Genomic DNA, 25,311 nt, shown 5'->3' on the forward strand with positions numbered 1-25,311 from the left:
CTGGCAGTTTTTAATGTGTTTTTATAGTATTGGCCCAAATACAGAGAAACTGTATTCCTTTCATTTTCATCTGTGTGTGATAGCATTTCCTGAATTTGTTCTAATAGCTTGTGGATTATGCACAAACTTTTAAAAATATGATGACTACCACCCCCCCCCCTTTTTTTTTTGACTGTGCCATAAGACAAGTGGCTTGCAGGACCTTACTTCCCCAACCAGAGATTGAACCCAAGCCCCTGGCAGTGAAAAACCCCAATTCCTAACCACTGGACCACCAGTGAACTCTAGAGTGTAACACAAATAGATGTCGTTTGTATGGGGAATATACATTGGGGGGGGATACTTTAGTAAGGACCCTTAGGAGTTTCTATTAATGTAATAAAAAGTATTAAATGATAGGTAAATATAATGGCAGAATTACATTAATTCTGCTATACTAGGGTCAAATTTCTACTAGTTACTGGAACTCAATATCAAGACAATATTTTATGTAGTGCTTTATAGTTTTTGAAGCACTTTGACATCTATGACTTGATTTGATTCCCTAGGGTTCTTATATTTGGCCAATGTTAAATAGTCATTTCTACATTTTCCCCCATAAGTTGGTGCTTTGCACATGAGATTTGAGTTTCAGTCGCAAAGTCTCCCTTCAAGAACACTCTTCATTGAAGTATTACCTATGTAGGAATTTGTGCACACATCAGTGGGTTAAATTTTTGCCAGAACAGAAGAGGTAAAGGAGATTTGGGTTTCAGTATTAAAGGGATGTCCTGCACTTTGTATAAATACCTTAACTGTTTTCTCACAGTTACTGTTTTCTCATCCCTCAAAAACAAATCTTTAGTGAAAAATAAAGATTTTTAACAAGATCAGCAAAGATGCTCCTGGTAAATATAAGTGATCTAGAGATCCTTTTATTGAGGCATCATCCCTTTATGGCACAGATTTCAGTGACCATTTAGGATTGTGCATGCTCAGTCACTTCAGTCGTGACCAACTCTTTGTATCTATGAACTGTAGTCTGTCAGGCTCCTCTGTCCATGGGATTCTCCAGGCGAGAATACTGGAGTGGGTTGCCATGCCCTCCTCCGGGGGATCTTCCTGACCCAGGGATCAACCCTGTGTTTCCTGCTTTGTAGGCAGATTTTTTTACTGCTGAGCCACTGGCTCAGCCCAACCATTGAAGATTATTACCATCCTGTATCATCCTAGATGGATTTACTTAGTGTTCTTTATGAAGATTTCCAAGTGTTTCCCAGGAGTCTTCCAGCACCTGATGGAACTTGAACCTCTTCCTTATATCTAAGCAAAATTTTTCTCTCTAGAATTGGTTCTCTTATTCAGATTATAGTCTGTCATAGTGTATTTGTTCCTGAAAATATCTTCACTCTTGTTCTTTTTAAAATTAGATTGGATGTGAGTTTTTAAGGAGTCTTGTTATCATCCTCGTCCCTATTTATGTTGTGAACTAATTGAGAAAAAAAGAGTAAGATATTTAGGAGCCAAAATATTATTTAATATTGATAAAGAGGATATTGGAGAATGTGACTTATATCCTTGGACAAGTAACTTCCTCTTGAAAATGAAAGTCACTCAGTTGTGTCCGACTCTTGGCAACCCCATGGACTGTCCATGGAATTCTCTAGGCCAGCATACTGGAGTGGGTAGCCTTTCCCTTCTCCAGCTTCCTCTTACTGGGCCTCAAAATTGAACAGACTTAATTCTCCAGTCCCAGGCAGGATTGGGGGACCTGCTCTGTAGGACTTTCAGTGGGAAAAAACAAAAGAGATGAGTGCTCCCTTTAGGCAACTTGCTCCCAAGGGCAAAAAGTTGGACCACTTATGCCCAGTTTTTTATGTTAAACTGCCAGTCAAATGACATCATTCCTCCTGACCTGAGAAAGATTGAGTGAGAGGACACAGATAAACTTAGATATTCTTAACAGCGGTACCTCCACCCTTCCCCTCATGGATAAAAACATCAGAAGTGGGAAGAAAGCCTTAGCTGGTTGAAACCTAGGAGATGGCTAGCCTTTTGCAAGGAAGGATTTTCTTTTTTCTCAAGTACGAAGACTGGCAGATGATTGAAAAAGATGAGGAGGGGTTTCATTTTCCATTCTGTTACCCACTACTCTCTCCACAAAAAATCCTGGTAAACCCCAGATAGGACACTGTGGGCTTGTCATCTGTCACATAAGGGTTCAAGATCTTTAGGTAGATCCTAGCCTATAAGTTGGTAGCCTTTGGTTTAAAACATTAAAATTACAAGCTTCCAAAGCACATCTGTATATTAAATAGTAGAAAATGATTAAATGATAAGCCCTTTTCCTGAACTGTGACAGCTTCAGTAATCAGAGTTGGTTTGGTGTGAAGGAGCTTTGTAACATCATTTGTTAAACAAACTAAACTGTCTAGAATTTTGTCGTGTTTGGACATGAATTGTTGAGAAGGACAGAACTGGCTTACCTCAGAGAGCAGAAATCTTGAGATTGTGCTCTTCTTTAACTTAAAAATCGTTAACAAAATTTCTTCAATGGCCTTTTGAGTCTTTTCCCAATAAATTTCTTTTTTAAAACAGCTTTTTTGAGATATAATTTCATTAACCTTAAGATGCACCTATTTAAAATGTACAATGAAGTGGTTTGTATAACCACAGTCAATTTTAGAACTTTCTCAATACTCCAAAAGAAACCCCAGATCCCTTCGCCATCACCCCCCAACTTCCTGGTTCTTAGGCAGACTGCTTTCTGTTTTTGTAGATTTGCTTATTCTGGACATTTTATATAAATGGAATCATGCAATGTGTGGTCTTTTGTGATAAGCTTATTTCACCTAGCATAATATTTTCAATGTTCATCCATATTATAGCAAATATCAGTAGTTCATTTCCTCTTATTGCCAAATTGTGTGGTGTATCCCCATTTATTTATCCATTCATCAGTTGATAGATATTGGGGCCAGTTAATTTCTTTGCCTTCCAAGATTACCACTTCTTCATAATGGTAAAGTGGTATAAAATTTTTTCCTTGGTTTTTAAAAAAGTAATATCATCAGTATTACTTATTTAAGCATATCAAATAACAACTTTGAATAAAAATTCAAAGACCAGTCTTTTTACAGTGTTCACAGATCATACTTGAAGCTTGAAATAATTTATAATACTGTGAATTTCACATCATAGTCCAGATTTTCCAATATGAGATGAGATTTCCTGAACAAAGCATTTATTTATTTTACAACCTTAGTTTCAAAAAGCCCCTCTTTTTACTATTATCAACAGAGATGTAGGCACTTCAGGATGAAAGATGTAAGCTAGTTGACCTAAAAGATATGGTGAGGGGGAATTTGGGACCAAGAACATAGACAGAAGTCATGAGAGAGTGGAAAAATCTAAGAGGAAGGAAATTCTGAAAAAGGTATTACAGAGTGATGACAGCCGTTGCATTTATTAGACTGACCAGACTTGTTGAGTTCTTCCTCACTTTGCTGCCAGAACCCCTTTCAAAGCTGGCATAGTAAGAGTAATATACATCAGTTCTCCACTGTTCAGCTTAGTATAAACCTAAAATAGTTCTGTTGTTAACCCCTTTCCTCATAAATGTTGAGTTTGTATTGGAGTTGCAATGTAGTAAAATATCCCATGAGATTTGAGTCAATCTAGATTTGATTTTTTAATTCCCTTTTTATGAATTTTATGGTTTGGGGCATGTAATTTGATTTCTCAGCTATAAAATTGAGAATAGTATACTTATCTCAAAGGATGGTTGTGAGAAAATATGGCATATGAAGAACTAGCACATGGCCTAATATATAGCAACTGCTCAAGTGTTGGTCATTGTTATATGAAAGGTCAAAAATCCTAATTTTAAAATGTTTCCCTTTTGTATTATCTGTTTTATTTATTTACCTGTGTCCTATCTTGTAAGAGATTTAAGGCAATAGTGTGTCTGTGGTGAATATTTCTGAAATCCAACTTGGGGAAGGGAGCTTTCCAGGAATACAGACTGTGAAGTCAATTGCAGTTCTGATGTAAACTTCATGGGATATATGTAAGTACCAAAACCAAGGAATGCATGAGTTTATATATTTCTGAAACAGACTAAAGAGGTTTTCTAAGTGAAAAACAGCCTACCATACTGGAAAGAGCACACAGGATTTGGGTTAGATCAACATGTAGTCAAATCCCAGTCCCACAATTTGCTAGCCGTATAATTGATCTTAGACAAGTTGTAGTTGATGATTTTTTTATTAATCCAAGTTATATCATTCAGATGTGGTTAATACCTCTTGTAGAACTTCCAATTGCTGCGCTGGTTCAGACCCCAACTTTCTGTTCTCCTATATATTAAAGATTGACTGGTTTGCTGAGTGACTGAACAACAGGTATATAAAGAGTAGTATCTGCAGTGAATTGTGAAAATCATATATTTCCCAAATTATTTTTAAGGGACTATAGTGATCTGTAAAGCTTTCAGTTAGAGTACAGTCAATTAGTCTCACCTCAAAGGCTGAAAATAAGTTTGAGATATATGAGATAGTTTCTTGATAGAAACCTGGCAAATAGTACAACTGAAAATTCTTCAGTTTTTGTTTATGAAATAAAATTTCTTCTAGTTGTCATTAGCTTCTTCAATGTACCTGTGAGTTTATGAATTTTTCCATACCCCATTTCAGTGCATACTTAAGCAGTGGGCTATATTTCATAATCTTACAGGGGAAATTTAGACATGTAATAAAGTATTGCTGTTCATGAAATTATTGTTATTGAGTTATAAATAGCTTAATCATGCAACTTGAATGGATAATTGTTTACATAGTGACCTTGTTTTATATCCTCTGAATAACCCAAGAAATTAGGCTGTACAGTGACAGCAGTGATAATATATGGGTGTAAATTTCATATCTACAACTTTACTTATTTATGATTATTCACATAAACATAGCATTCATATTTTTTTGTTTGTCAGAATGTTTTATTGTCAAGCTCTGAAGTTACACATGTTTTTCCAGGTACTTTCTAGAATTCTTTGCCCAGCTGGCAAGTAACTGCTGATAAGTTTGATACTTAAAAAGCATGGTCCACTTGGTAACAATAGATTATGGGTAGTGGTAACATTATTTTATTCTTTATTGACTGTAGACTGATGAAAAGGTAATATTTAGCAAAGCTATTGTTGAAAAAGCTAACTAACACAACCTTGTTGAAAAAGAGAGGTTAGCTAAGAGCATGAAGGAACCTAAGGATCCTTGAAAATCAAGGTGAAAAAATGAAAGTGTTAGTTGCTCAGTCGAGTCTGACTCTGTGACCCCATGGACTATAGTCCACCAACTTCTCTGTCCATGAAGTTCTCCAGGCAAGAATACTGGAGTGTACAGCCACTCCCTCTGGGGGATCTTCCCGACCCAGGGATCAAACTTGGGTCTTCTGCATTGCATGCAGATTCTTTACAGTCTGAGCCATCAGGGACACCCAGTATTTAGCAAGCGTATTGTTGAAATAGTAGAGAGGTTAAATAAGAGAATGAGGGAACCTAAGGATCCTTGAAAATCAAAGTACCTAAAACTAAGTATTTGGATCAAAATCACTTTTCAATAACATACCTCTCTAAAATTTATTATGTATTCTCTCATTAGCTGTAAATCACAGCTAAATTGAATATCCTTACTGGATATGCCATGGGCAAGTAGAATGAAATAGTCCTTTGGGATTTATTGCTTTAGAGTTGACAAAGAAGCATAAAGATTTGGGTGTTGCTATCAATGATACTTACATGTACTTATGAGTATATATAAACCAGAATATATAGTTTACTTACATGACATTTCAGTTTATGACCTCAGTTTTTAAGCAAACTGACAGTTCTTTAAATTGCTTTTTTTTCTTTTTAAATGAGATGAAAAGACTGCACTTTTTGTATGTCTCTTTTTACTAGCTTTGCTATAAATAAAAGGTCACATTTGGTATTTTGACACTTGCTGTTGTGTATATTGAGCAAAAAGGCAGCTGTTGACTTTTAATATAGATCTGTTCAACAGAGACCGTATACTGCTATCATTAGAGATTAAAAAAAGTAAAGAAAATGCAGTTGGTTGGGTCAAGTAAGAAAATGGAGAGGGGAATTTCATTGGGTCTCCCCATTTGTGGTATAGTCACAGTAAGTTATTTACCTGGAACATTATTGGGTCCACTTTCAGCTATAATACAGAAATTTTTTTCAAAAATATGACATGTGCAAAGTAAGGCAAAGATCTCCAAGGCCATTTCATTTATGACCAGTTCACTCATAAAGTACCATCCATTTTAATAAATCTTTCATTTACTGTGAATATTCCTTAAATCTTCACGTAGATATTTCCTATACCAGTGTACTTTATTACAGACAGTCTCACAATAAATGCTTATTAAGATATGTGTGGTCTGTAAGGAACTGTACTAAATATTCTGAGGGATTTCTTTTAAGTGAATGAAAGAGTATTTTATCTTTGAGGAACCTCTAAAGTGTATGGGAAGATTCATTTCAGTTCATTTCTATACATCACTGCTAAATTTATCTTTCTAAAGGATAGGATGGTAATATTCAGTTCAGTTTAGTTGCTCAGTCGTGTCCGACTCTGCAACCCTATGAATTGCAGCAGTCCAGGCCCCCCGGTCCATCACCAAATCCCAGAGTTTACTCAGACTCATGTCCATCGAGTCAGTGATGCCATCCACCCATCTCATCCTCTGTCATACCCTTCTCCTCCTGCCCCCAATCCCTCCCAGCATCAGGGTCTTATCAAATGAGTCAACTCTTCACATGAGGTGGCCAAAGTATTGGAGTTTCATGATTTCCTTTAGGATGGACTGGTTTAGATCTCCTTGCTGTCCAACGGACTCTCAAGAGTCTTCTCCAACACCACAGTTTAAAAGCATCAATTCTTTGGCGCTCAGCTTTCTTCACAGTCCAACTCTCACATGCATATATGACCACTGAAAAAACCATAGCTTTGACTAGATGGACCTTTGTTGGCAAAATAATGTCTCTGCTTTTTAATATGCTATCTAGGTTGGTTATAACTTTCCTTCCAAGGAGTAAGCATCTTTTAATTTCATGGCTGCAGTCACTATCTGCAGTGATTTTGGAACCCCCAAGAATAAAGTCTGACACTGTTTCCACTGTTTCCCCATCTATTTCCCATGAAGTGATGGGACCAGATGCCGTGATCTTAGTTTTCTGAATGTTGAGCATTAAGCCAACTTTTTCACTCTCCTCTTTCACTTTCATCAAGAGGCTTTTTAGTTCCTCTTCACTTTCTGCCATAAGGGTGGTGTCATCTGCATATCTCAGGTTATTGATATTTCTCCCAGCAATCTTGATTCCAGCTTGTGCTTCTTCCAGCCCAGCGTTTCTCATGATGTTAAATAGTTGCAAATACTTATAAGTGCTTGCTTTATGACAGCTACTTTTCTCGACATTTTTTACATGTGTGAACCAATTGAATCCTCACAACATGCCTAAGTGCTGCTATTAGCCCTACAGAGATACAAAGAAATTAAGTAAGTTGCCCAGGGTCACACAGCTGCTAAGTGGGAAAGCTGAGATTTGAATCTAGCTCCAGAATCTGGCTTTTAACCACTGCATATGTTTGGACCAGAAACCTCAGTGACCCTTCATCTACCATAGCACAGAAGGCCCTTAATGATCTTCGCAACATGCCTCTGGCTTATCTTTCCAACTTTTGATCCTGCTTTTCCCTACATGGATCTACATTCCAGTCCCTCTGTATTACTTTTCTGTCTCCTAAATATAATCTGTAGTCTCTTTATTCATCTCTAAGTCTTTGTTTATGTTGTTTATTCTCAGTGTGATGCTCTCTCATGCTTAGCAGTTCCTGTCGGTCAGTGTCCTACCCATCTTCCAAGCATATGTCAACTGCTGTCTTCATAAAAATCTGTTTTGATCCCCTACCTCACGTGATTTTTCCCTCTTGTGTGTTTTTCATGGTAGGATATCTGTATTATGGTTATTTGTATGTTACTTTCCCTGCTTTCTAGTGTAGATTTTTAAAGTTCTATAAGAATAGGGCTTCCTCCCTGGCTCAGTGGTAAAGAATCCACCCGCCATTGCTGGAGACAAAGATTCATTCCCTGGTCTGGGAAGATCCCACATGTCTTGGAGCAGCTAAGCCCACGCACCACAACTACGGAGCATGTGCTTTATATGGAGCCACAACTACTGAGCCCACGTGCCACAAGTACTGAAACCTGGTCACTCTGGAGCCTGTGCTCCACAATGAGATGCCTCCACACCGCAACTAAAGAGTAGCCCCCACTCTCCACAGCTAGAGAAAAGCCCACGCAGCGTCGAAGACCCAGCACAGACAAAAATAAATATTTTTTTAAATTTTATATATAAAAAAAGAACAGGGCATAAAATTTATTGATCTCTGTACCTTAGCACTCGCTCCAATTTGCACTTGGCAGGAAAGAGGAAGCGTCACGGTAGACACTAAGTCTTTAAACCTGGAGTAGGGAACAGAATTGGGAACTTTGGACAGTGAGCCACTTTAAGGGCAAAAGTGATGATTTTGGTTTAGAGGTTATATTTCAAGCGAGCGTAGAATATCGAAGCAGAAAGGGGCTAATCAGGAAAGAGGGATTTGGCATCCCTAGTTGTCATCTCTCATTTTCACAAATATGATATTTATATTTTTAATATACCAAGTTTTCTTTCAATAGCTGTATGTCCACGAAATTCACAATTTTTTTACATGTTGTCAGTTGGTTTTTATTTTGGAAAGTAAGGTCCAGCTACTATCTAGTTATTCCCAACTCTGAAGAAAATATTTTAAGGTGAAAGCTAATTTGTAGGTTGATTAGTTGATTCTCTGGGTCAGTACAGAAATTAGGTTACTAGGCTAGTCTGTAAGACCATGTCATGACTGAAATATTTGCTTCTGTATAAAAAAATAGAAAGCAATACAGTTACATTACTGATAAAAAGCTTTTTAAAAAGTAGAAATAGCTTGTATCTCTGATCCTTTGTCAATTTGACTTTAACACATGAGATTTCTTCTGTGTGACAGAGGTGCTTCCCTGAGATTCTTCTTAACATTTGTCAACAATATTTTGAGTCATTTTTTACTTACAAATCACCCTGGCAGAGGAAGAAAAAGAAGACTTGCAGAAAATGTATGTTTAAGAGATTTCTTGAGGTAGAATATCCAGAGATAGAATTAACTCAGTGGAGATGAGGAAGATTTGTATGAGTGCATGAATGTATGTGTGATTTGTGTGGTGTGTGATGGTAGGAAGTAGACATGGGGAAGATAAGGAACTTATAGTGGATGAATGATCTCTCCATAGGAAAGCAAAGTGGTACAGAATAAGCTGGATCCAATATTCTTCATCCAACCCCCATGAGAGGGACCATTAGTCCTGGTTAGTATGGTTACTGTTTGTTGAGGGGCCCTATGAATGAATAGAATAAGGAGGAAAATAGTATTTTCTGTGTCAGTTGGGGTACAAATGGTACAAATTAAGTGTTTTTAACTTGAAGAGTATTTCTGTTGATACTTGGCTTCTAATTTAGGCTTTGCTGTAGATGTTTTGTTTGTGCTTGAAAAATTACCTGAATGCTTTTTCTTTCTATTTTTCCCAACCAGAAAATAGTTCCATGCTCCTCTTTCACCGTCCATCTATCTCTTGATTTAAAATAAAAGTGGGTGTATATGATATAATATATTGAATTCTTGGGAAAATATTAATAAAGATGTTGTAAAAGGAATACAGGGGTGAAGCCAGAATTCAGCTCAGATTCTGGCTCTGCCACTTTCAAGCTCTGTGGTTTTGGACTTCTTGCTTGACCTCTGAGTTTAGTTTCCTCATCTGTTTGTTGTTCAGTTGCTCAGTCATGTCCGACTCTTTGTGACCCCTTGGACTGCAGCACCCTAGGCTTCCCTGTCCCTCACTATCCCGCAAAAGTTTGCTCAATCTCATGTCCATTGAGTCAATGATGCCATCCAACCATCTCATGCTCTGTGGCCTCCTTGTTTTCCTGTCTTCAATCTTTCAGGCATTAGAGTCTTTTCCAGTGAGTCAGCTCTTTGCATCAGGTGGCTGAAGTATTGGAGTTTCAGCCTCAGCATCAGTCCTGCCAATGAATATTCAGGACTGATTTCCTTTGGGATTGACTGGTTAGATCTCCTTGAAGTCCAAAGGACTCTCAAGCGTCTTCTCCAACACCACAGTTCAAAAGCATCAATTCTTTGGCGCTCAGCCTTCTTTATAGGCCAACTCTCACATTCATACATGACTACTGGAAAAACCGTAGGTGCTGGGGTCCAGCCTCGGTAAGTGGCGCCACGAACAGGGAACCTGCAGGTAAGCCCCCCCATTGTTCAGTTTTCGGGACGGCTAAGACACCACTAGGGCGCTGCAGGCCCCCCTGCATAAGATAAGTAGGGTGAGGAAAGAGGGTAGGCTTCAGATTTCCTCTTTAGGACCCCACTAGGGCGCTACAGGCCCCCCTGCATAAGAAAGGTAGGGTGAGGAAAGAGGGTAGACTTCAGGTTTCTTCTTTAGGACCTCACTAGGGCGCTACAGGCCCCCCTGCATAAGAAAGGTAGGGTAAGAAAGGTGGGTACGTTTCAGGTTCCTTCTCCTCTAAAGATCCTCTCCTTTTTCTTCTTCTAATTGCTAACAAAAATGGGTAACAGGGAGTCAAAAGAAAGGCAACTTTTTATTGGAGTGATATTACAACTATTAAACAAGAGAGGTATTAAAGTGAAAAAGGCCAGCATTCAATCTTTTTTCACATTTGTACAGGAACAATGCCCTTGGTTCCCAGAAGAGGACACTGTTAACTTAGATACATAGGAAAAGGTGGGAAAACAGTTAAGAGATTATTATACTTTACATGGACCAGAGAAGGTGCCCACTGGTACCTTCTCCCTGTGGAGTATGATTAGAGATGCCTTAGATCCGACTCACGAATCCGAAAGAGTGAAAGTTAAGGGAAATGAAGACGATGATGAGTCCAAACGGAGCTATCAACAGTTAAGAGAAATGTTAGCTGCTCTGAACACCAATAGTCATCCAGAAGGTGGGGATGAAAAAGAAAAACAACTTTCATCCCAAGATGAGGAAGATTTAGAGGAAGCAGCAGCTCATTATCATTCTGATGAGGATTGGTCCTTTTTTGCCAAAGACGCTCCTAAAAGTCTAGAAGATACATCTCCAATTAGGCCTTCTGTAAAATTCCATCCTAAAATCCCTAAAATATCCTCAAAACAGAGTAAAAAAGGTATGGGGCAATCTCGACCCCCCCCCATGCCTCCCCCTCCATATGGGGTAAAGATCCTCCCTTAGGTTTTTCACGAAGAAAGGTGCTTTCGAGGCACAAAAATCTCAAGAGCAGTTCTCCTGGGTTCCCTCACCCTCCTGCTCTCCACCCGGGTGCCCTTCCCAATAAAATCTTTTGCTTTGTCAGCACATGTGTCTCCTCGGACAATTCATTTCTGAGTGTTAGACAAGAGCCCAGTTTCAGGCCCTGGAAGGGGTCCCCCTTCCTGCAACACGTAGGTTTGACTGTATTGACTTTTGTGGGCAAAGTGATATCTCTGCTTTTTAATATGCTGCTTAGGTTTGTCATAGCTTTTCTTTCAAGGAACAGGCGTCTTTTAATTTCATGGGTGCAGTAACTGACCACAGTGATTTTGGAGCCCAAGAAAATTAAGTCTGTCACTCTGCATTGTTTCCCCCATCTATGTACCATGAAGTGATGGGACCAGATGCCACGATACTCGTTTTTTGAATGTTGAGTTTTAAGCCAACTTTTTTACTCTCCTCCTTCACCTTCGTCAAGAGGCTCTTTAGTTCCTCTTTACTTTCTGCCATAAGAGCAGTGTCATCTGCGTATCGGAGGTTATTGATATTTCTCCTGGCAGTCTTGATTCCACCTTGTGCTTCATCCACCTGGCATTTTGCATGATGTACTCTGCATACAAGTTAAATAAGGAGGGTGATAATATATAGCCTTGACGTACTCCTTTCCAAGTTTGGAACCAGTCTGTTGTTCCATGTCTATTTCTAACTGTTGCTTCTTGACCTGCATACAAGTTTCTCAGTAGGCAGGTAAGATAGCTGGTATTCCCATCTCTTTAAGAATTTTCCACAGGTTGTTGTGACCCACACAGTTAAAGGCTTTACCACAGTCAGTGAATTTTGGAATTCCCTTGCTGGCTTTTTTTTTGATATGATGGATTTTGGCAGTTTGACGCCTGGTTCCTCTGCCTTTTCTAAACCCAGCTTGTACATCTGTAGCTTCTCAGTTGAGGCCCAGCTTGGAGGGTTTTGAGCATGACCTTGCCGGCATGTGAAGTGAGCACTGTCGTGTGGTAGCTTGAACATTCTTTGGCATTGCTCTCCTTTGCGATTGAAATGAAAACGGACTTTTTCCAGCCCTGTGGCCACTGCTGAGTTTTCCAAATTTATTGGCATATCTCAGCTATTTGGCATATTGAGTGCAACCTTACATAGCATCATCTTTTAGGATTTAAAAGAGCTCAGCTGAAATTCCAACACCTCCACTAGCTTTGTTCGTAGTAGTGCTTCCTAAGGCCCACTTGACTTCATATTCCAGGATGTCTGGCTCTGGGCAAGTGATCACACCATCATGGTTATCTGTGTCATTAAGATCTTTTTTCTACAGTTCTTCTGTGTATTCTTGCCACCTGTTCTTAATATCTTCTGCTTCTGTTAAGTCGTAGTGTTTCTGTCCTTTAATTGTGCCCACATTTGCATGAAATGTTCCTTTGGTCTTCTCTCATTTTCTTGAAGAGATCTCTAGTCTTCCCCACTGTATTGTTTTCCTCTATTTCTTTGCCATGTGCGCTGGGGCCAGATGCCATGATCTTAGTTTTCTGAATGTTGAGCTTTAAGCCAACTTTTTCATTCTCCTCTTTCACTTTCATCAAGAGGCTCTTTAGTTCTTCTTCACTTTCTGCAATAAGGGTAGTGTCATCTGCATATCTGAGGTTATTGATATTTCTCCTGGCAATGTTGATTCCAGCTTGTGCTTCTTCCAGCCCAGCGTTTCTCAGGATGTACTCTGCATATAAGTTAAATAAGCAGGGTGACACTATACAGCCTTGACGTACTCCTTTTCCTATTGGGAACCAGTTTGTTGTTCCATGTCCAGCTCTAACTGTTGCTTCTTGACTTGCATACAGATTTCTCAAGAGGCAGGTCAGGTGGTCTAGTATTCCCATCTCCTTCAGAATTTTCCAAAGTTTATTGTGATCCACACAGTCAAAGGCTTTGGCATAGTCAATAAAGCAGAAGGAGATGTTTTTCTGGAACTCTTGCTTTTTTGATGATCCAGCAGATGTTGGCAATTTGATCTCTGGTTCCTCTGTCTTTTCTAAAACCAACTTGAACATCTGGAAGTTCACGGTTCACGTACTGTTGAAGCCTGGCTTGGAGAATTTTGAACATTACTAGTGTGTGAGATGAGTACAATTGTGTGGTAGTTTGAGCATTCTTTGGCACTGCCTTTCTTTGGGATTGGAATGAAAACTGACTTTTTCCAGTCCTGTGGCCACTGCTGAGTTTTCCAAATTTGCTGGCATATTGAGTGCAGCACTTTCACAGCAGCATCTTTTAGGATTTGAAATAGTTCAACTGGAATTCCATCACCTCCACTAGCTTTGTTAGTAGTGATGCTTCCTAAGGCCCACTTGACTTCACATTCCAGGATGTCTGGCTCTAGGTGAGTGATCACACCCTCGTGATTATCTAGGTCATGAAGATCTTTTTTGTACAGTTCTTCTGTGTATTCTTGCCACCTCTCCTTAATATCTTCTACTTCTGTTAGATCCATACCATTTTTGTCCTTTATTTGAGCCCATTTTTGCATGAAATGTTTGCTTGGTCGCTCTAATTTTCTTGAAGAGATCTCTAGTCTTTCCCATTCTATTGTTTTTAGTGGCAGACTTTATTTTGGGGGGCTCCAAAATCACTACAGATGGTGACTGAAGTCATGAAATTAAAAGACACTTAGTCCTTGAAAGAAAAGTTATGACCAAGCTAGACAGCATATTAAAAAGCAGAGAAGTTACTTTGCCAACAACAGTCCATGTAGTCAAAGCTATGATTTTTCCAGTAGTCATGTATGCATGTGAGAGTTGGGACTATAAAGAAAGCTGAACGCCAAAGAATTGATGCTTTTGAACTGTGGTGTTAGAGAAGACTCTTTAGAGTCCCTTGGACTGCAAGGAGATCCAACCAGTCCATCCTAAAGGAAATTAGTCCTGAATATTTGTTGGAAGGCCTGATGTTGAAGCTAAAACTCCAATACATTGGCCACCTGATGCAAAGAGCTGACTCATTTGAAAAGACCCTGATGCTGAGAAAGATTGAAGGCAGGAGGAAAAGGGGACGACAGAGGATGAGATGGTTGGATGGCATCACCGACTCAGTGGGCATGAGTTTGAGTAAACTCCAGGAGTTGGCGATGGACAGGGAGGCCTGGCATGCTGCAGCCCATGGGGTCGCAAAAAGTCGGACACGACTCAGCAACTGAACTGAACTGATATGTTTGCATTATTCACTTAAGATGGTTTTCTTATCTCTCCTTGCTATTCTTTGAAACTCTGCATTCAGATGCATATATCTTTCCTTTTCTCCTTAGCCTTTCGATTCTCTTTTCTCGGCTATTTGTAAGGCATCCTCAGACAAACATTTTGCCTTCTTGCATTTCTTTTTCTTGTGAATGGTTTTGGTCATAGCCTCCTGTACAGTGTTATGAACCTCCGACCATAGTTCTTTAGGCACTCTCTTTCTCAGATCTAATCCCTTGAATCTGTTTTTCATTTCCTCTGTATAATCATAAGGGATTTGATTTAGATCATGCCTAAATGGCCTAGTGGTTTTCCCTACTTTCTTCAATTTTAAGTCTGAATTTTGCAATAAGGAACTCATGATCTGAGCCACAGTCAGCTCCCATTCTTGTTTTGCTGACTGTGTAGAGCTTCTCCATCTTTGGGTGCAAAGAATATAATCAATATATTCAATCAGGAAGAAAAAAAAAATATATATATATATATATTCAATCAGTATAATCAGTCTGATTTCGGTATTAACCATTTGGTGATGTCCTTATGTAGAGTCATCTCTTTTGTTGTTGGAAGAGGGTTGCTGTGACCAGTGCGCTCTCTCGGCAAAACTCTGTTAGCCTTTGCCCTGCTTCATTTTATACTCCAAGGCCAAACTTGCCTGTTACTCCAGGTATCTCTTCACTTCTTACTTTTGCATTTCAGTCCTCCATGATGAAAAGGACATCTTATTTTGGTGTTAGTTCTAGAAGGTCTTGTGGATCTTCATAGAGTTATTCAGCTTCATCTTCTTCAGCATTAGTGATTGGGGCATAGGCTTGGATTACTGTAATGTTGAATGATTTGCTTTGAAAATGAACTGAAATTATTCTGTCTTTTTTGAGATTGTACCCCAGGTACTGCATTTTGGACTCTTTTCTTGACTATGAGAGCTACTCCATTTCTTCTAAGGGATTATTCTTGCCCACAGTAGTAGATATAATGGTCATCTGAGTTAAGTTCACTCATTCCTGTCCCTCCTCCCCGAGAGCATTGTCTTCTACAAACACAAAACCTGGAAATGGTTGAGGAAGATGGAACCTCCTAGCCATTGTTTGGTGTGGGAGTTGGTGTTCCGGCGGCATATTGGGTTGGGCAGGTTGGGACGGGATGCATTGGACTTGTAGCTGCATTGTGCCTGCTGAGTGTCAGTCCGGGAGCGGAAATAGCTGGGTAGAAGGCAGAGAAAGGGGCTTCCCTGGTAGCTCACCTAGTAAAGAATCCACCTACAGTGCAGGAGACCTCGGTTTGATTCCTTGGTCAGTAAGATCCTCTGGAGAGGATACCCACTCCAGTATTCTTGGGCTTCCCTGATGACTCAGATAGTAAAGAGTCTGCCTGCAATGCAGGAGACCTGGGTTCAATCCCTGGGTTGGGAAGATTCCCTGGAAGAGGGCATGGCAAGCCACTCCATTATTCTTAGCTGGAGAATCCCCATAGACAAAGGAGCCTGGCAGCTACAGTCCATGAGGTCACACAGAGTCGGACACGACTGAGTGACTCAGCCCAGCACATTCCTGTCCACTTAGTTCACTCATTGCTAAAATGTCAGTGTTCACTCTCACCATCTCCTATTTGACCACTTTCGATTTACCTTGATTCGTGGACCTAACATTCCAGGTTTCTATGCAGTATTGTTCTGACAGCATTGGACTTTACTTTCACCACCGGACACATCCACAGCTGGGCGTCCATTCCTCTTTGGCTCAGCGTCTTTATTCTTTCTGGAGCTATTTCTCTGCTCTTCTCCAGTAGCATACTGGACACCTGCCAGTCTGGGGGGTTCATCTCTCAGTGTCTTAGCTTTTTGCCTTTTATACTGTTTATCTGTAAATGGGGATAATACCTATTACCTTGCAAAGTGACTGGACAGATCAATATACCTGAAACACCTGCCACACCTATATGTAGGCACCTATGATAGATAGCTATTGTTGTTAAGGAGCTAAATGGATTAATCTCTTATCACATTTCAATACATAAAATATAATGTTGAAATTGGCTATTTAACCCTCATACAGTCACCAAAAGCAATCTTGATTTTTTTTTTTTTTTCAACTCAGATATATCACTGTGTTAGACCTGGTTGCCCATGTCATTTTTACCATACATGCCTGATACTTAACCTGGATTGCTGTCTTCATTCCAGTTTAGTGCACTAAGAGAAAAAAAATACCAGGCAGCCTATTTATTATGTATTTATTTGTTTTTGGCTGCCCTGGGTCTTCATTGCTGCGTGCAAGCTTTTTCTAGTGGCGGTGAGCGAAGGCCACTCTTCATTGCCATGCGCAGGCTTCTCCTTGCAGTGACTTCCCTTGTTACAGTGCATGGGTTCTGGGGTACACAGGTGTCAGTAGTTGTGGCGTACCGGCTTCGCTGCTCCTCAGCATGTGGAATCTTTCCAGACCAGGGATCAAACCCATGTCCCCTGAATTGGCAGGTAGATTCTTAACCACTGGACAACCAGGGAAGTCTCAGGTAGCCTATTTAAATGCTTATATACAAGTTGTTCTGCATATTAAAGGTAACATGTATTTGGGGATTTTCCAGTAATGATGATAGAATATACTAAACCATATTTCTGTCAACCTTCTTACTGTAACTAACATTTGCTAAGTGCGCTATGGATGTAGTTTGTGGCCCAAGAATAGATTTCCCCCTAACCAGCCAACTATATAAGCCATGACCTTGACCTCCTTCGTTGAAGTCAGTAACCAAGTATAAAGTGTTCTAAAAGTAAAGGATGATTGATAATCACAGGTAACTTATAAGATAATTTGTTATAGTCCTATTCATTTGCTTATTATGAGACAGAGAAACTCTGTATTTTCCTATCCTGTAGATAAAATAATTATATGGAAAGTTTAAATTTTTATTTTTATTTATTTATTTTTGAAAGTTTAAATTTTTAAAATCATTAATTGAATCACTGAAAAAACCGTAGCAATAAATCTTCTTTAAATAACAGATGTATATAGGCCCGTAAGATCACTTTTAGGACTCCCACTCTCACAAGATTTAATGGGTTAGGATCAGAAAACAAACTCTTACGTTGAAGTGTTGCTGACATAGGACTAACTTCCAGAGCTTTAGAGGACTGTTTCTATCAGTAGTATTTGCCTACTAACCATCCAGTAGGTGGTTATCATCCATTAACCATCTAGATTCACACTAGTAGCCAATAAGATGCTTGCTTTAAGTGGACCACCTTGTATTTAAGATTTTATTTTTTTGACTTTCAAGTTTTATTTTTTAATTGGAGTATAGTTGATTTTCAGTGTTGTGTTAGTTTCTGCTCTACAGCAAAGTGAATCAGTTATGCATACACATATATCCACTCTTCTTATAGATTCTTTACCCATATAGGTCATTACAGAGTTTTCAGTAGAGTTTCCTGTGCTATATAGTAGGTCCTGTTATTTATCTATTTTATCTCTAGTAGTGTATATATGTCAATTCCAATCTCCCAATTTATCCCTCACCACTTAAGATTTTAATTAATGTTACTGTGAGTATCTTGAGAGTTAGCAGGGAGGTTGGTGCATTTTGATTTTTTACTACTGTTCTGTTTCTTTTCTTTTTTTATTTTTGTCTCTGTTAAGTTGTTGACCAGTGCTTTTGTTCTCTTTGTTAGCCTAGAGTTAATGTAAATACTTAAATACTTTTCCCATAAATACTTAAATGCTTTATCCCTTATATATCGCCTCCTGTTGCCTTCTGCCCTTCCTCTTTAGGAACTTGTGGCAGATCCCCAACTTGACCATTCAAGCAGTTCACATCCAGTTGAAAAAGTCTGGGTTGCAAATATCATCAGCCATCCCAAATGGTGCAGTTCCCAGTGACTTTTCTTGTATCCCCTTAGGTATACAACCAAAGCCCTCTAATGTGGTTAAGAATTTTCTGATTTGGGGTGTTTTCTGGTTTTTTGTGTTTTTTTTTTTTTTTTTTTTGAGGAAAATCCATCCATTTCTTTGAAGAACAAGACTGTCTTTTGACTGTATGATTATAAACTACAGAAACACTTGCTCCTTTTTTGTGAACTTATTCTCTTCTGCATTCCAGAAATTCTTTAGCGATTCTGCTCTGTTGTTGATATTTTCCCATGCTGTTATAGAATTTTTCTAAATGTAAATTGCTTGGGTCATTTCATTGAGATTTGGAGAAGGAAGAAGAGCGAACTGACTCACTTTTCTCCCAAAGTGAAAGTGCTAGTTGCTAAGTGGTGTCCAGTTGTTTTGCGACCCCGTGGACTGTAGCTTGTCAGACTCCTGTGTCCATGGAATTCTCTAGGCAAGAATACTGGAGTGGGTAGCCATTCCTTTCTCCAGAGGATCTTCCCAACCCAAGGATCAAACCCAGGTCTCCTGAATTGCCGGCAGATTCTTTACTAAGAAGCCCAAAGATGTGTCAGTTCAGTTCAGTTGCTTAGTCGTGTCCGACTCTTTGCGACCCCATGAACCACAGCACACCAGCCTCCCTGTCCATCACCAACTCCCGGAGTCCACCAAACCCATGTCCATTGTGTCAGTGATGCCATCCAACCATCTCATCCTCTGTGGTCCCCTTCTCCTCCCGCCCTCAATCTTTCCCAGCATCAGAGTCTTTTCAAATGAGTCAGCTCTCCACATCAGGTGCCCAAAGTATTGGAGTTTCAGCTTCAACATCAGTCCCTCCAGTGAACACCCAGGACTGATCTCCTTTAGGATGGACTGATTGAATCTCCTTGCAGTCCAAGGGACTCTAAAGAGTCTTCTCCAACACCACAGTTCAAAAGCATCAATTCCTCTGCACTCAGCTTTCTTTTAATAAATGCTAATTGAATGAGAGAAATCAAAAGAGATTTAGTCCATATTAGTTTATTGTATTTTAAATTTTTATTAACATTCAGAAAAGTTGTTACATAGTAATTTTCCTAAGTCACACTTTTTTTTTTTTTAAGTAAACTAGAAAAGATTTGGCTTCCCTGGTGCCTCAGTGGTAAAGAATCTACCTGCCAAATGCAGGAATCGTGGGTTCCATCCCTGGGTTGGGAATAGCTACTGGAGAAGGAAATGGCAACCTGCTGGAGTATTCTTGCCTGGGAAATCCCATGGACAGAGGAACCTGGTGGGCAGCAGTCCATGGGGTCGCCAAATAGTTGGACATGACTTAGCGACTAAACGACAAAACAACAACATAAAGAGGCTTAAATGCTGTAGCCCCCAAATGGTAAGAACATTGGGTGATTGGTTAGAATGCAGGAGACATTACATTAGTTAAGTGACTAATAACACAGACTAGAATCTGGATTCAAATTCTCCCTGTGCTGTTTGCTAGTGGCATGGTCTTGGCTGACATACTTCAGAGGTCTCTTTAAAGGTTAAAGCATTCATGTATATAAAACAGTGCTTGGCACATGTGTCAACTAAAATTAATGGGACTAACTTTTGGAGATTCTTTGCTATAATCTTTTCAATAGTCATAGGCAGTTATCTTAAAATTGATCATAAATGCTTTGTAGTTTTTGGTTGTAGATATAAATGTCACCATACTAGAATATAGAATCTAGCCCATGTACAAATGGACTTTTTTTTTTTTATAAAGAATAATACCACTATAATGAAATGCTAAAAAAAAAGCTTTACTTGAACTATGTATATGTTTCACATACTCACAAAAAATAAAAATGATAGCAAGAAAGTAAGTCCTACTGTTGAATACAAATTGAAACCAATGAGCCTAACTCTATGTCAGACTGATAATGTAACTACCAAGGAAAAAATAATTAACTTTTGAATACAGTGCTCTAATTGTGCTCTCTTAGTGGGCCATACCTAAGGACAAAGAGACCAGCAAGGAAATGTTGATCTTGGTAGGTAGCGAACCCCCTATAGTAGCTCTTAACAAGAAATGTTATTCCCATTTTGCTGATGAAGAAGTATAGTTGAAGAAAGGGATGATTTGTTAGGCACATTTAATTAGGTGGTAGAGCTGAATTTAAAAGCCCATAACCTGTTCATTATACCACACTACTTTTTTAAATTGTTATAGTGTGCTGTTCAGGTGAGTCCTGGTTTCTTTAGTTCTTCCCTTTCGTTTATTGTTCCTCCCTTCCCTTTATCTTTTATTATTTCTTTTCTTTATCATCTGTATTATTAGTCAGAACCTCATTTTCAAGAGCTTCCTGACCTCTTGTATCTCCTTTCCTTCAAGAATTTCATTCCATGCCATCATGCCTATCTTTTTGAAATCCGCCTTCCTAAATTAAAAGGTGTGTGACACTTCCCACTCTTTTCATTAGGAATTCCAAGGTGGCCTGAAAGATTTTCTTTTGATTCTCATTCCTCCTACTTTGTCAATAATTAGTTTCCTGCTGAATTATAGCTAGTGTCAAATTCATGATTACTTACAGGCATAGTCTGTATTGATAACTGAGCCTGAAAGTTGTAAATGAGAGAGCTTCAGTCTTTTTTATTTTTTTCCAGTTTGTTTCAATTGTTTATTAACTGACCAGATTACAAAAATAATCCTGGTAGATACCTTAGTTCATCCTTCTAATAAGCCTGTTGATCTGGTCTTCCCTGTTGCCAGCATCTCCACCTTGTAAAAAATGGGTGGTCTTTTTCTTCATTCCACCTTGTGGAGAAGACAGTTTAAAGGACCACAGGAAGTTGTTTGCTTCTTTGAAATGTTTTCCAGTGGTATAGATCTCATGAATCAGATCCTGCATGCAGATGATTCCGTATTTCCCAAGAGATCAAGCAATCAGTGCGTTGTCTGTCAGGGCAATTCACTTCTTGTTCGTTTTGCCATAACCACGCTTGTAGATCAATTCATTTACAGACTTCAGATTTGGGTACACCCATGCAATGTATGGCTTCTCAGTTCTCAGCATGTTAATTGATGCCTTATTGAGCTTCACAAATGTGCCATTGAAGATCTGCCGGAGGTGAAGGAGCTGCAGCACCTTTCAAACCTTCAGGCTCACACCGTTGATACCTCTGATCCTGAGAACAAATGCCAATTTGGGTTCCACGGGTACATAGAGGTTGCCGGCTTTTCGTGCCATCCTAGCCATTTGAATTTCAGTTCTGTACATCTGCCTGTATTCCTTGTGGCGATGCTTAGGTTTTTCATAGATAAGCTTCCTCCTTGCCTTTCAAAGCATCTTTTGGACAAACTTCTTTCTCAGGCGCTTGGTCTTAAGCTCTACGAAATTCTTTCGCTTTTTCTTAAGGATTTCTGGCACAGCAGGAACCTTCTTTTTCTTCTCCTGTGCACCCTTCATGGTTCCAGTCAGGAGAGAAGCGAGAGCTTCATTCTTAAAGACATTTATCTGTTTGTAACTTGAAATATCTTATGGGGATTTGGTGAGACATGTGGCAGGGAAAGTGATAGAGAATGCAGTTGTTGGACCTGCATTTTTTCCACGAGAGATAGTAGAAACAAATATCAGTTTGTAAACTGTGATTTTGAAATGATTCATTCATTAAAGAAGGCAAATAAAAATAGCAATGAAACAAGACATAATAACTAGTTGTTAAATGAATTTTCTTTCCTTTGTAAAGGAACTGATTAAGGAAGAAAATATGTAAATAATTTGAGTACATAAGCTGCTGTTTGAGATTTTGCTGGGTAAAAATGATGGGAAGAATTAAACTGTACAAGAATTTAGTTGGATCTTGCTTAAAGTACTTTGTGTTGTAAATCTCCAAACTTACTTTTAAACTGAAGCATTTAAAGAACCTCTTCTTGAAATAATCAAAATGGAATTCATTCTATTTTTTAATCACTCCTGAATTACTATCTTTAATTTTTTTTAATTCTGGATTATTCCAGTTGGCCCAGTCTTTTTTAAAAAATTTTTTAAATTTTATTTTGGAGTATAGCCGATTAGCAATATTGTGATAGTTTCAGGTAAATGGCAGAGGGACTCAGCCATACCCGATACATGTATCCATTCTCCTCCAAACCACCTTCCCATCCAGGCTGCCACATAACATTGAGCAGAGTTCCCTGTGCTATACAGTAGGTCCTTGTTGGTTACCCATTTCAAATATAGCAGTGTGTGCATGTCATCCCAAACTGACTATCTCTTCGTCCCATTCTTACCACCTGGCAACCATAAGTTCATTCTCAAAGTCTGGGAGTCTGTTTCCAGTTTGCAAATAAGTTCATTTCTATCATTTCTTTTTAGATTCCACACACAAGGGGTACCATATGATATTTCTCCTTCTGTGTCTGACTTCATGAATATAACAATCTCTAGGTCCGTCTCTGTTGCTGCAAATGGCATCATTATTTTGACTATCTTTAAAGTGCATGATTTTAAAGTGTAATTTAAAATAATATAGTAACTCAGCTGGTAAAGCATCTGCCTGCGATGCAGGAGACCCCAGTTCTATTTCTAGGTTGGGAAGATTCCCTGGAGAAGGGATAAGCTACCCACTCCAGTATTCTTGGGCTTCCCTGGTTGCTCAGACAGTAAAGAATCCACCTGCAATGCAGGAGATATGGGTTTGATCCCTGGATTGGGAAGATCCCCTGGAGGAGGGCATGGCAACCCACTCCAGTATTGCCTGGAGAATCCCCATGGACAGAGGTGCCCCGCGGGCTACAGTCCATGAGGTCACAAAGAGTCGGACATGACTGAGCAACTAAACACAGCACATCCCAGAGAAATTGTCCAGAAAACCTAGGCCCAGAATTTCAGCATAATGTTAGAAAGAAATAAGATTAGCAATCAGATTAATTTTTAAAATTTATGTTTTATCAGAATTAAGAAAGTAAAATAGTGTTACAATCTTTTACTAGATTAACTGAGTTTCTAAACACCTGAAGAAAATTATTTTAGTATTTCCTGTGCAGAGTTTCTGAAGAATGTGCCTTTGTGGAAGCAGAGTTTACAAGACCTCTTTGTTGATGTTTCTAAGGGTTAACTCTCTGGACAAACATACCAAAAAACAAAAACAAAAAACACTGTTCTACCAAAATATACCTAAATAGTAAACTGTTAACGCAGTCGAATCAGACCTTTTTCTAGCTGGTACCTAGTCATTTAACCTGTTATTCAGTTTCCTCATTTGTATTATTTTGAGAATTAAATAAGTATACGTAAAGCACATGATAATACTATGACTAGCACTAAATAAGTGCCCAGAATATAGTGGCAGCTATTACTATTTATCTTTCCCCCCCCCTCTAGATTTATGAGTGATTAGAGAAGCAAAATTTATTTTGAGCACCCTTTATTCTAATGTTAAGGTTTTAAAGTAGAGGTTAGGACAAAATCATATTTTTCTGAACCCAAACACTTGAGGTTCTGTTTGGGAAGTGAGAAAGACAGCTGCCAAATGTCTGCTCCTACAGTGGCAAGAAGATTGAATTTCTAGTTTGTTTCCTGTCTCAAGTGCTTACCTTCAGTTCCTTTGTCTCAGTATGAAAATTTCTGTATTTGTTTGGAGATCCTTGTGTGACTGAGAAGGATCAACGGAGAACAACGGAGAACAGCTTCCAGCAGTTTTGGTATGGCTAGCTAACCATAACTTTCTGGAAGAATATCTGTATGCAGTTGCAATTTTTAAAACCTATCATATTTTATGTCATTAAATTTCTTTAGTTCTGCATTATTGATTTCAGTTCTTTTCCTAAGTTGTGCCCATTCGTTTTAAGAAATACATATTTTATGCAGAAAATGTAAGTATATAGTTGACTATCAATAAAAATCATTATCAATTAAACTACTAGAGTTTTCCCTTATCTCAGTTTCAGAATATAATCATTACATCAAACACATACATGCACATACATATATACCCATACATACAAATGTAATTTTTCTTTTTTGTAATTACTCAATTGCTGTATGTAGTAGAAGTTATGATTTTTTATTATTATTATAATCATTTCATCAATGTCATGGGCATCCCTGGTGGCTCAGTCAGATGGTAAAGAATCTGCCTGTGATGCAGGAGACCTGAGTTCAATCCCTGGGTCAGAAAGATACCCTGGAGAAGGGAATGGCAACCCACTCCAGTATTCTTGCCTGAAGAATCCCATGGACAGAGGAGCCTGGTGGGCTGCAGTCCATGGGTGGGCTACAGTCCATGGGTTGGCAAAGAGTCGGACATGACTGAATGACTAACAGTTTCACTTTCGCATCAGTGTCATAGATAAGCTGCTGAACCCTGGTCTTTTTTTTTAACTTATTTATTTGGCTGCATTAGGTCTTAGTTGCGGATCGCAGGATCTTTCGTTGTGGCATGCGGGCTCTCTAGTTGTGGTTTGGGCTTAGCTGCCCCACAGCCTGTGGGATCTTAGTCCCCTGACCAGAAATGGAAGCTGTGTTGCCTACATAAGAAGGCGGATTCTTAACCACTGGACCACCAGGGAAGTCCCCTGGACCCTGGCCTTTAAAGAGAGAGAATCCGGGGCTTTCCTGGCAGTTCAGTGGTTAAGACTCTGTTCTTCAAATGCAGGGAGGCACAGCTTTGATCCTTGGTCAGGGAACTAAGATCCATCATGCCACATGTCTTGGCCAAAAAAATAGCAGATCCTGACATCAGAAGTGCATAATTAATACTTTGTAAATATCAGATGGTGGGTTTTATTTGTTTTTAAAGCGGTCATTTTTCCTGCTTCATCAAAAGACATTCTTTTTTTTATTAATCTCATTTATTCATTCTTTTTTGTCTGTGTT

The 25,311-nt window shown here is 39.0% G+C and overlaps 1 protein-coding gene and 1 pseudogene across 1 annotated transcript in view; one reads left to right on the plus strand and one right to left on the minus strand.

The window, feature by feature from the left end:
• Positions 1 to 25,311, plus strand: part of MOSMO (modulator of smoothened) — a 79,939-nt gene that overhangs the window by 4,567 nt on the left and 50,061 nt on the right. The window lies entirely within an intron of this gene.
• Positions 21,154 to 21,900, minus strand: LOC136158515 (large ribosomal subunit protein uL30 pseudogene; annotated as a pseudogene).

Source organism: Muntiacus reevesi, chromosome 2, assembly GCF_963930625.1.
Source record: "Muntiacus reevesi chromosome 2, mMunRee1.1, whole genome shotgun sequence".
NCBI lineage: Eukaryota > Metazoa > Chordata > Mammalia > Artiodactyla > Cervidae > Muntiacus > Muntiacus reevesi.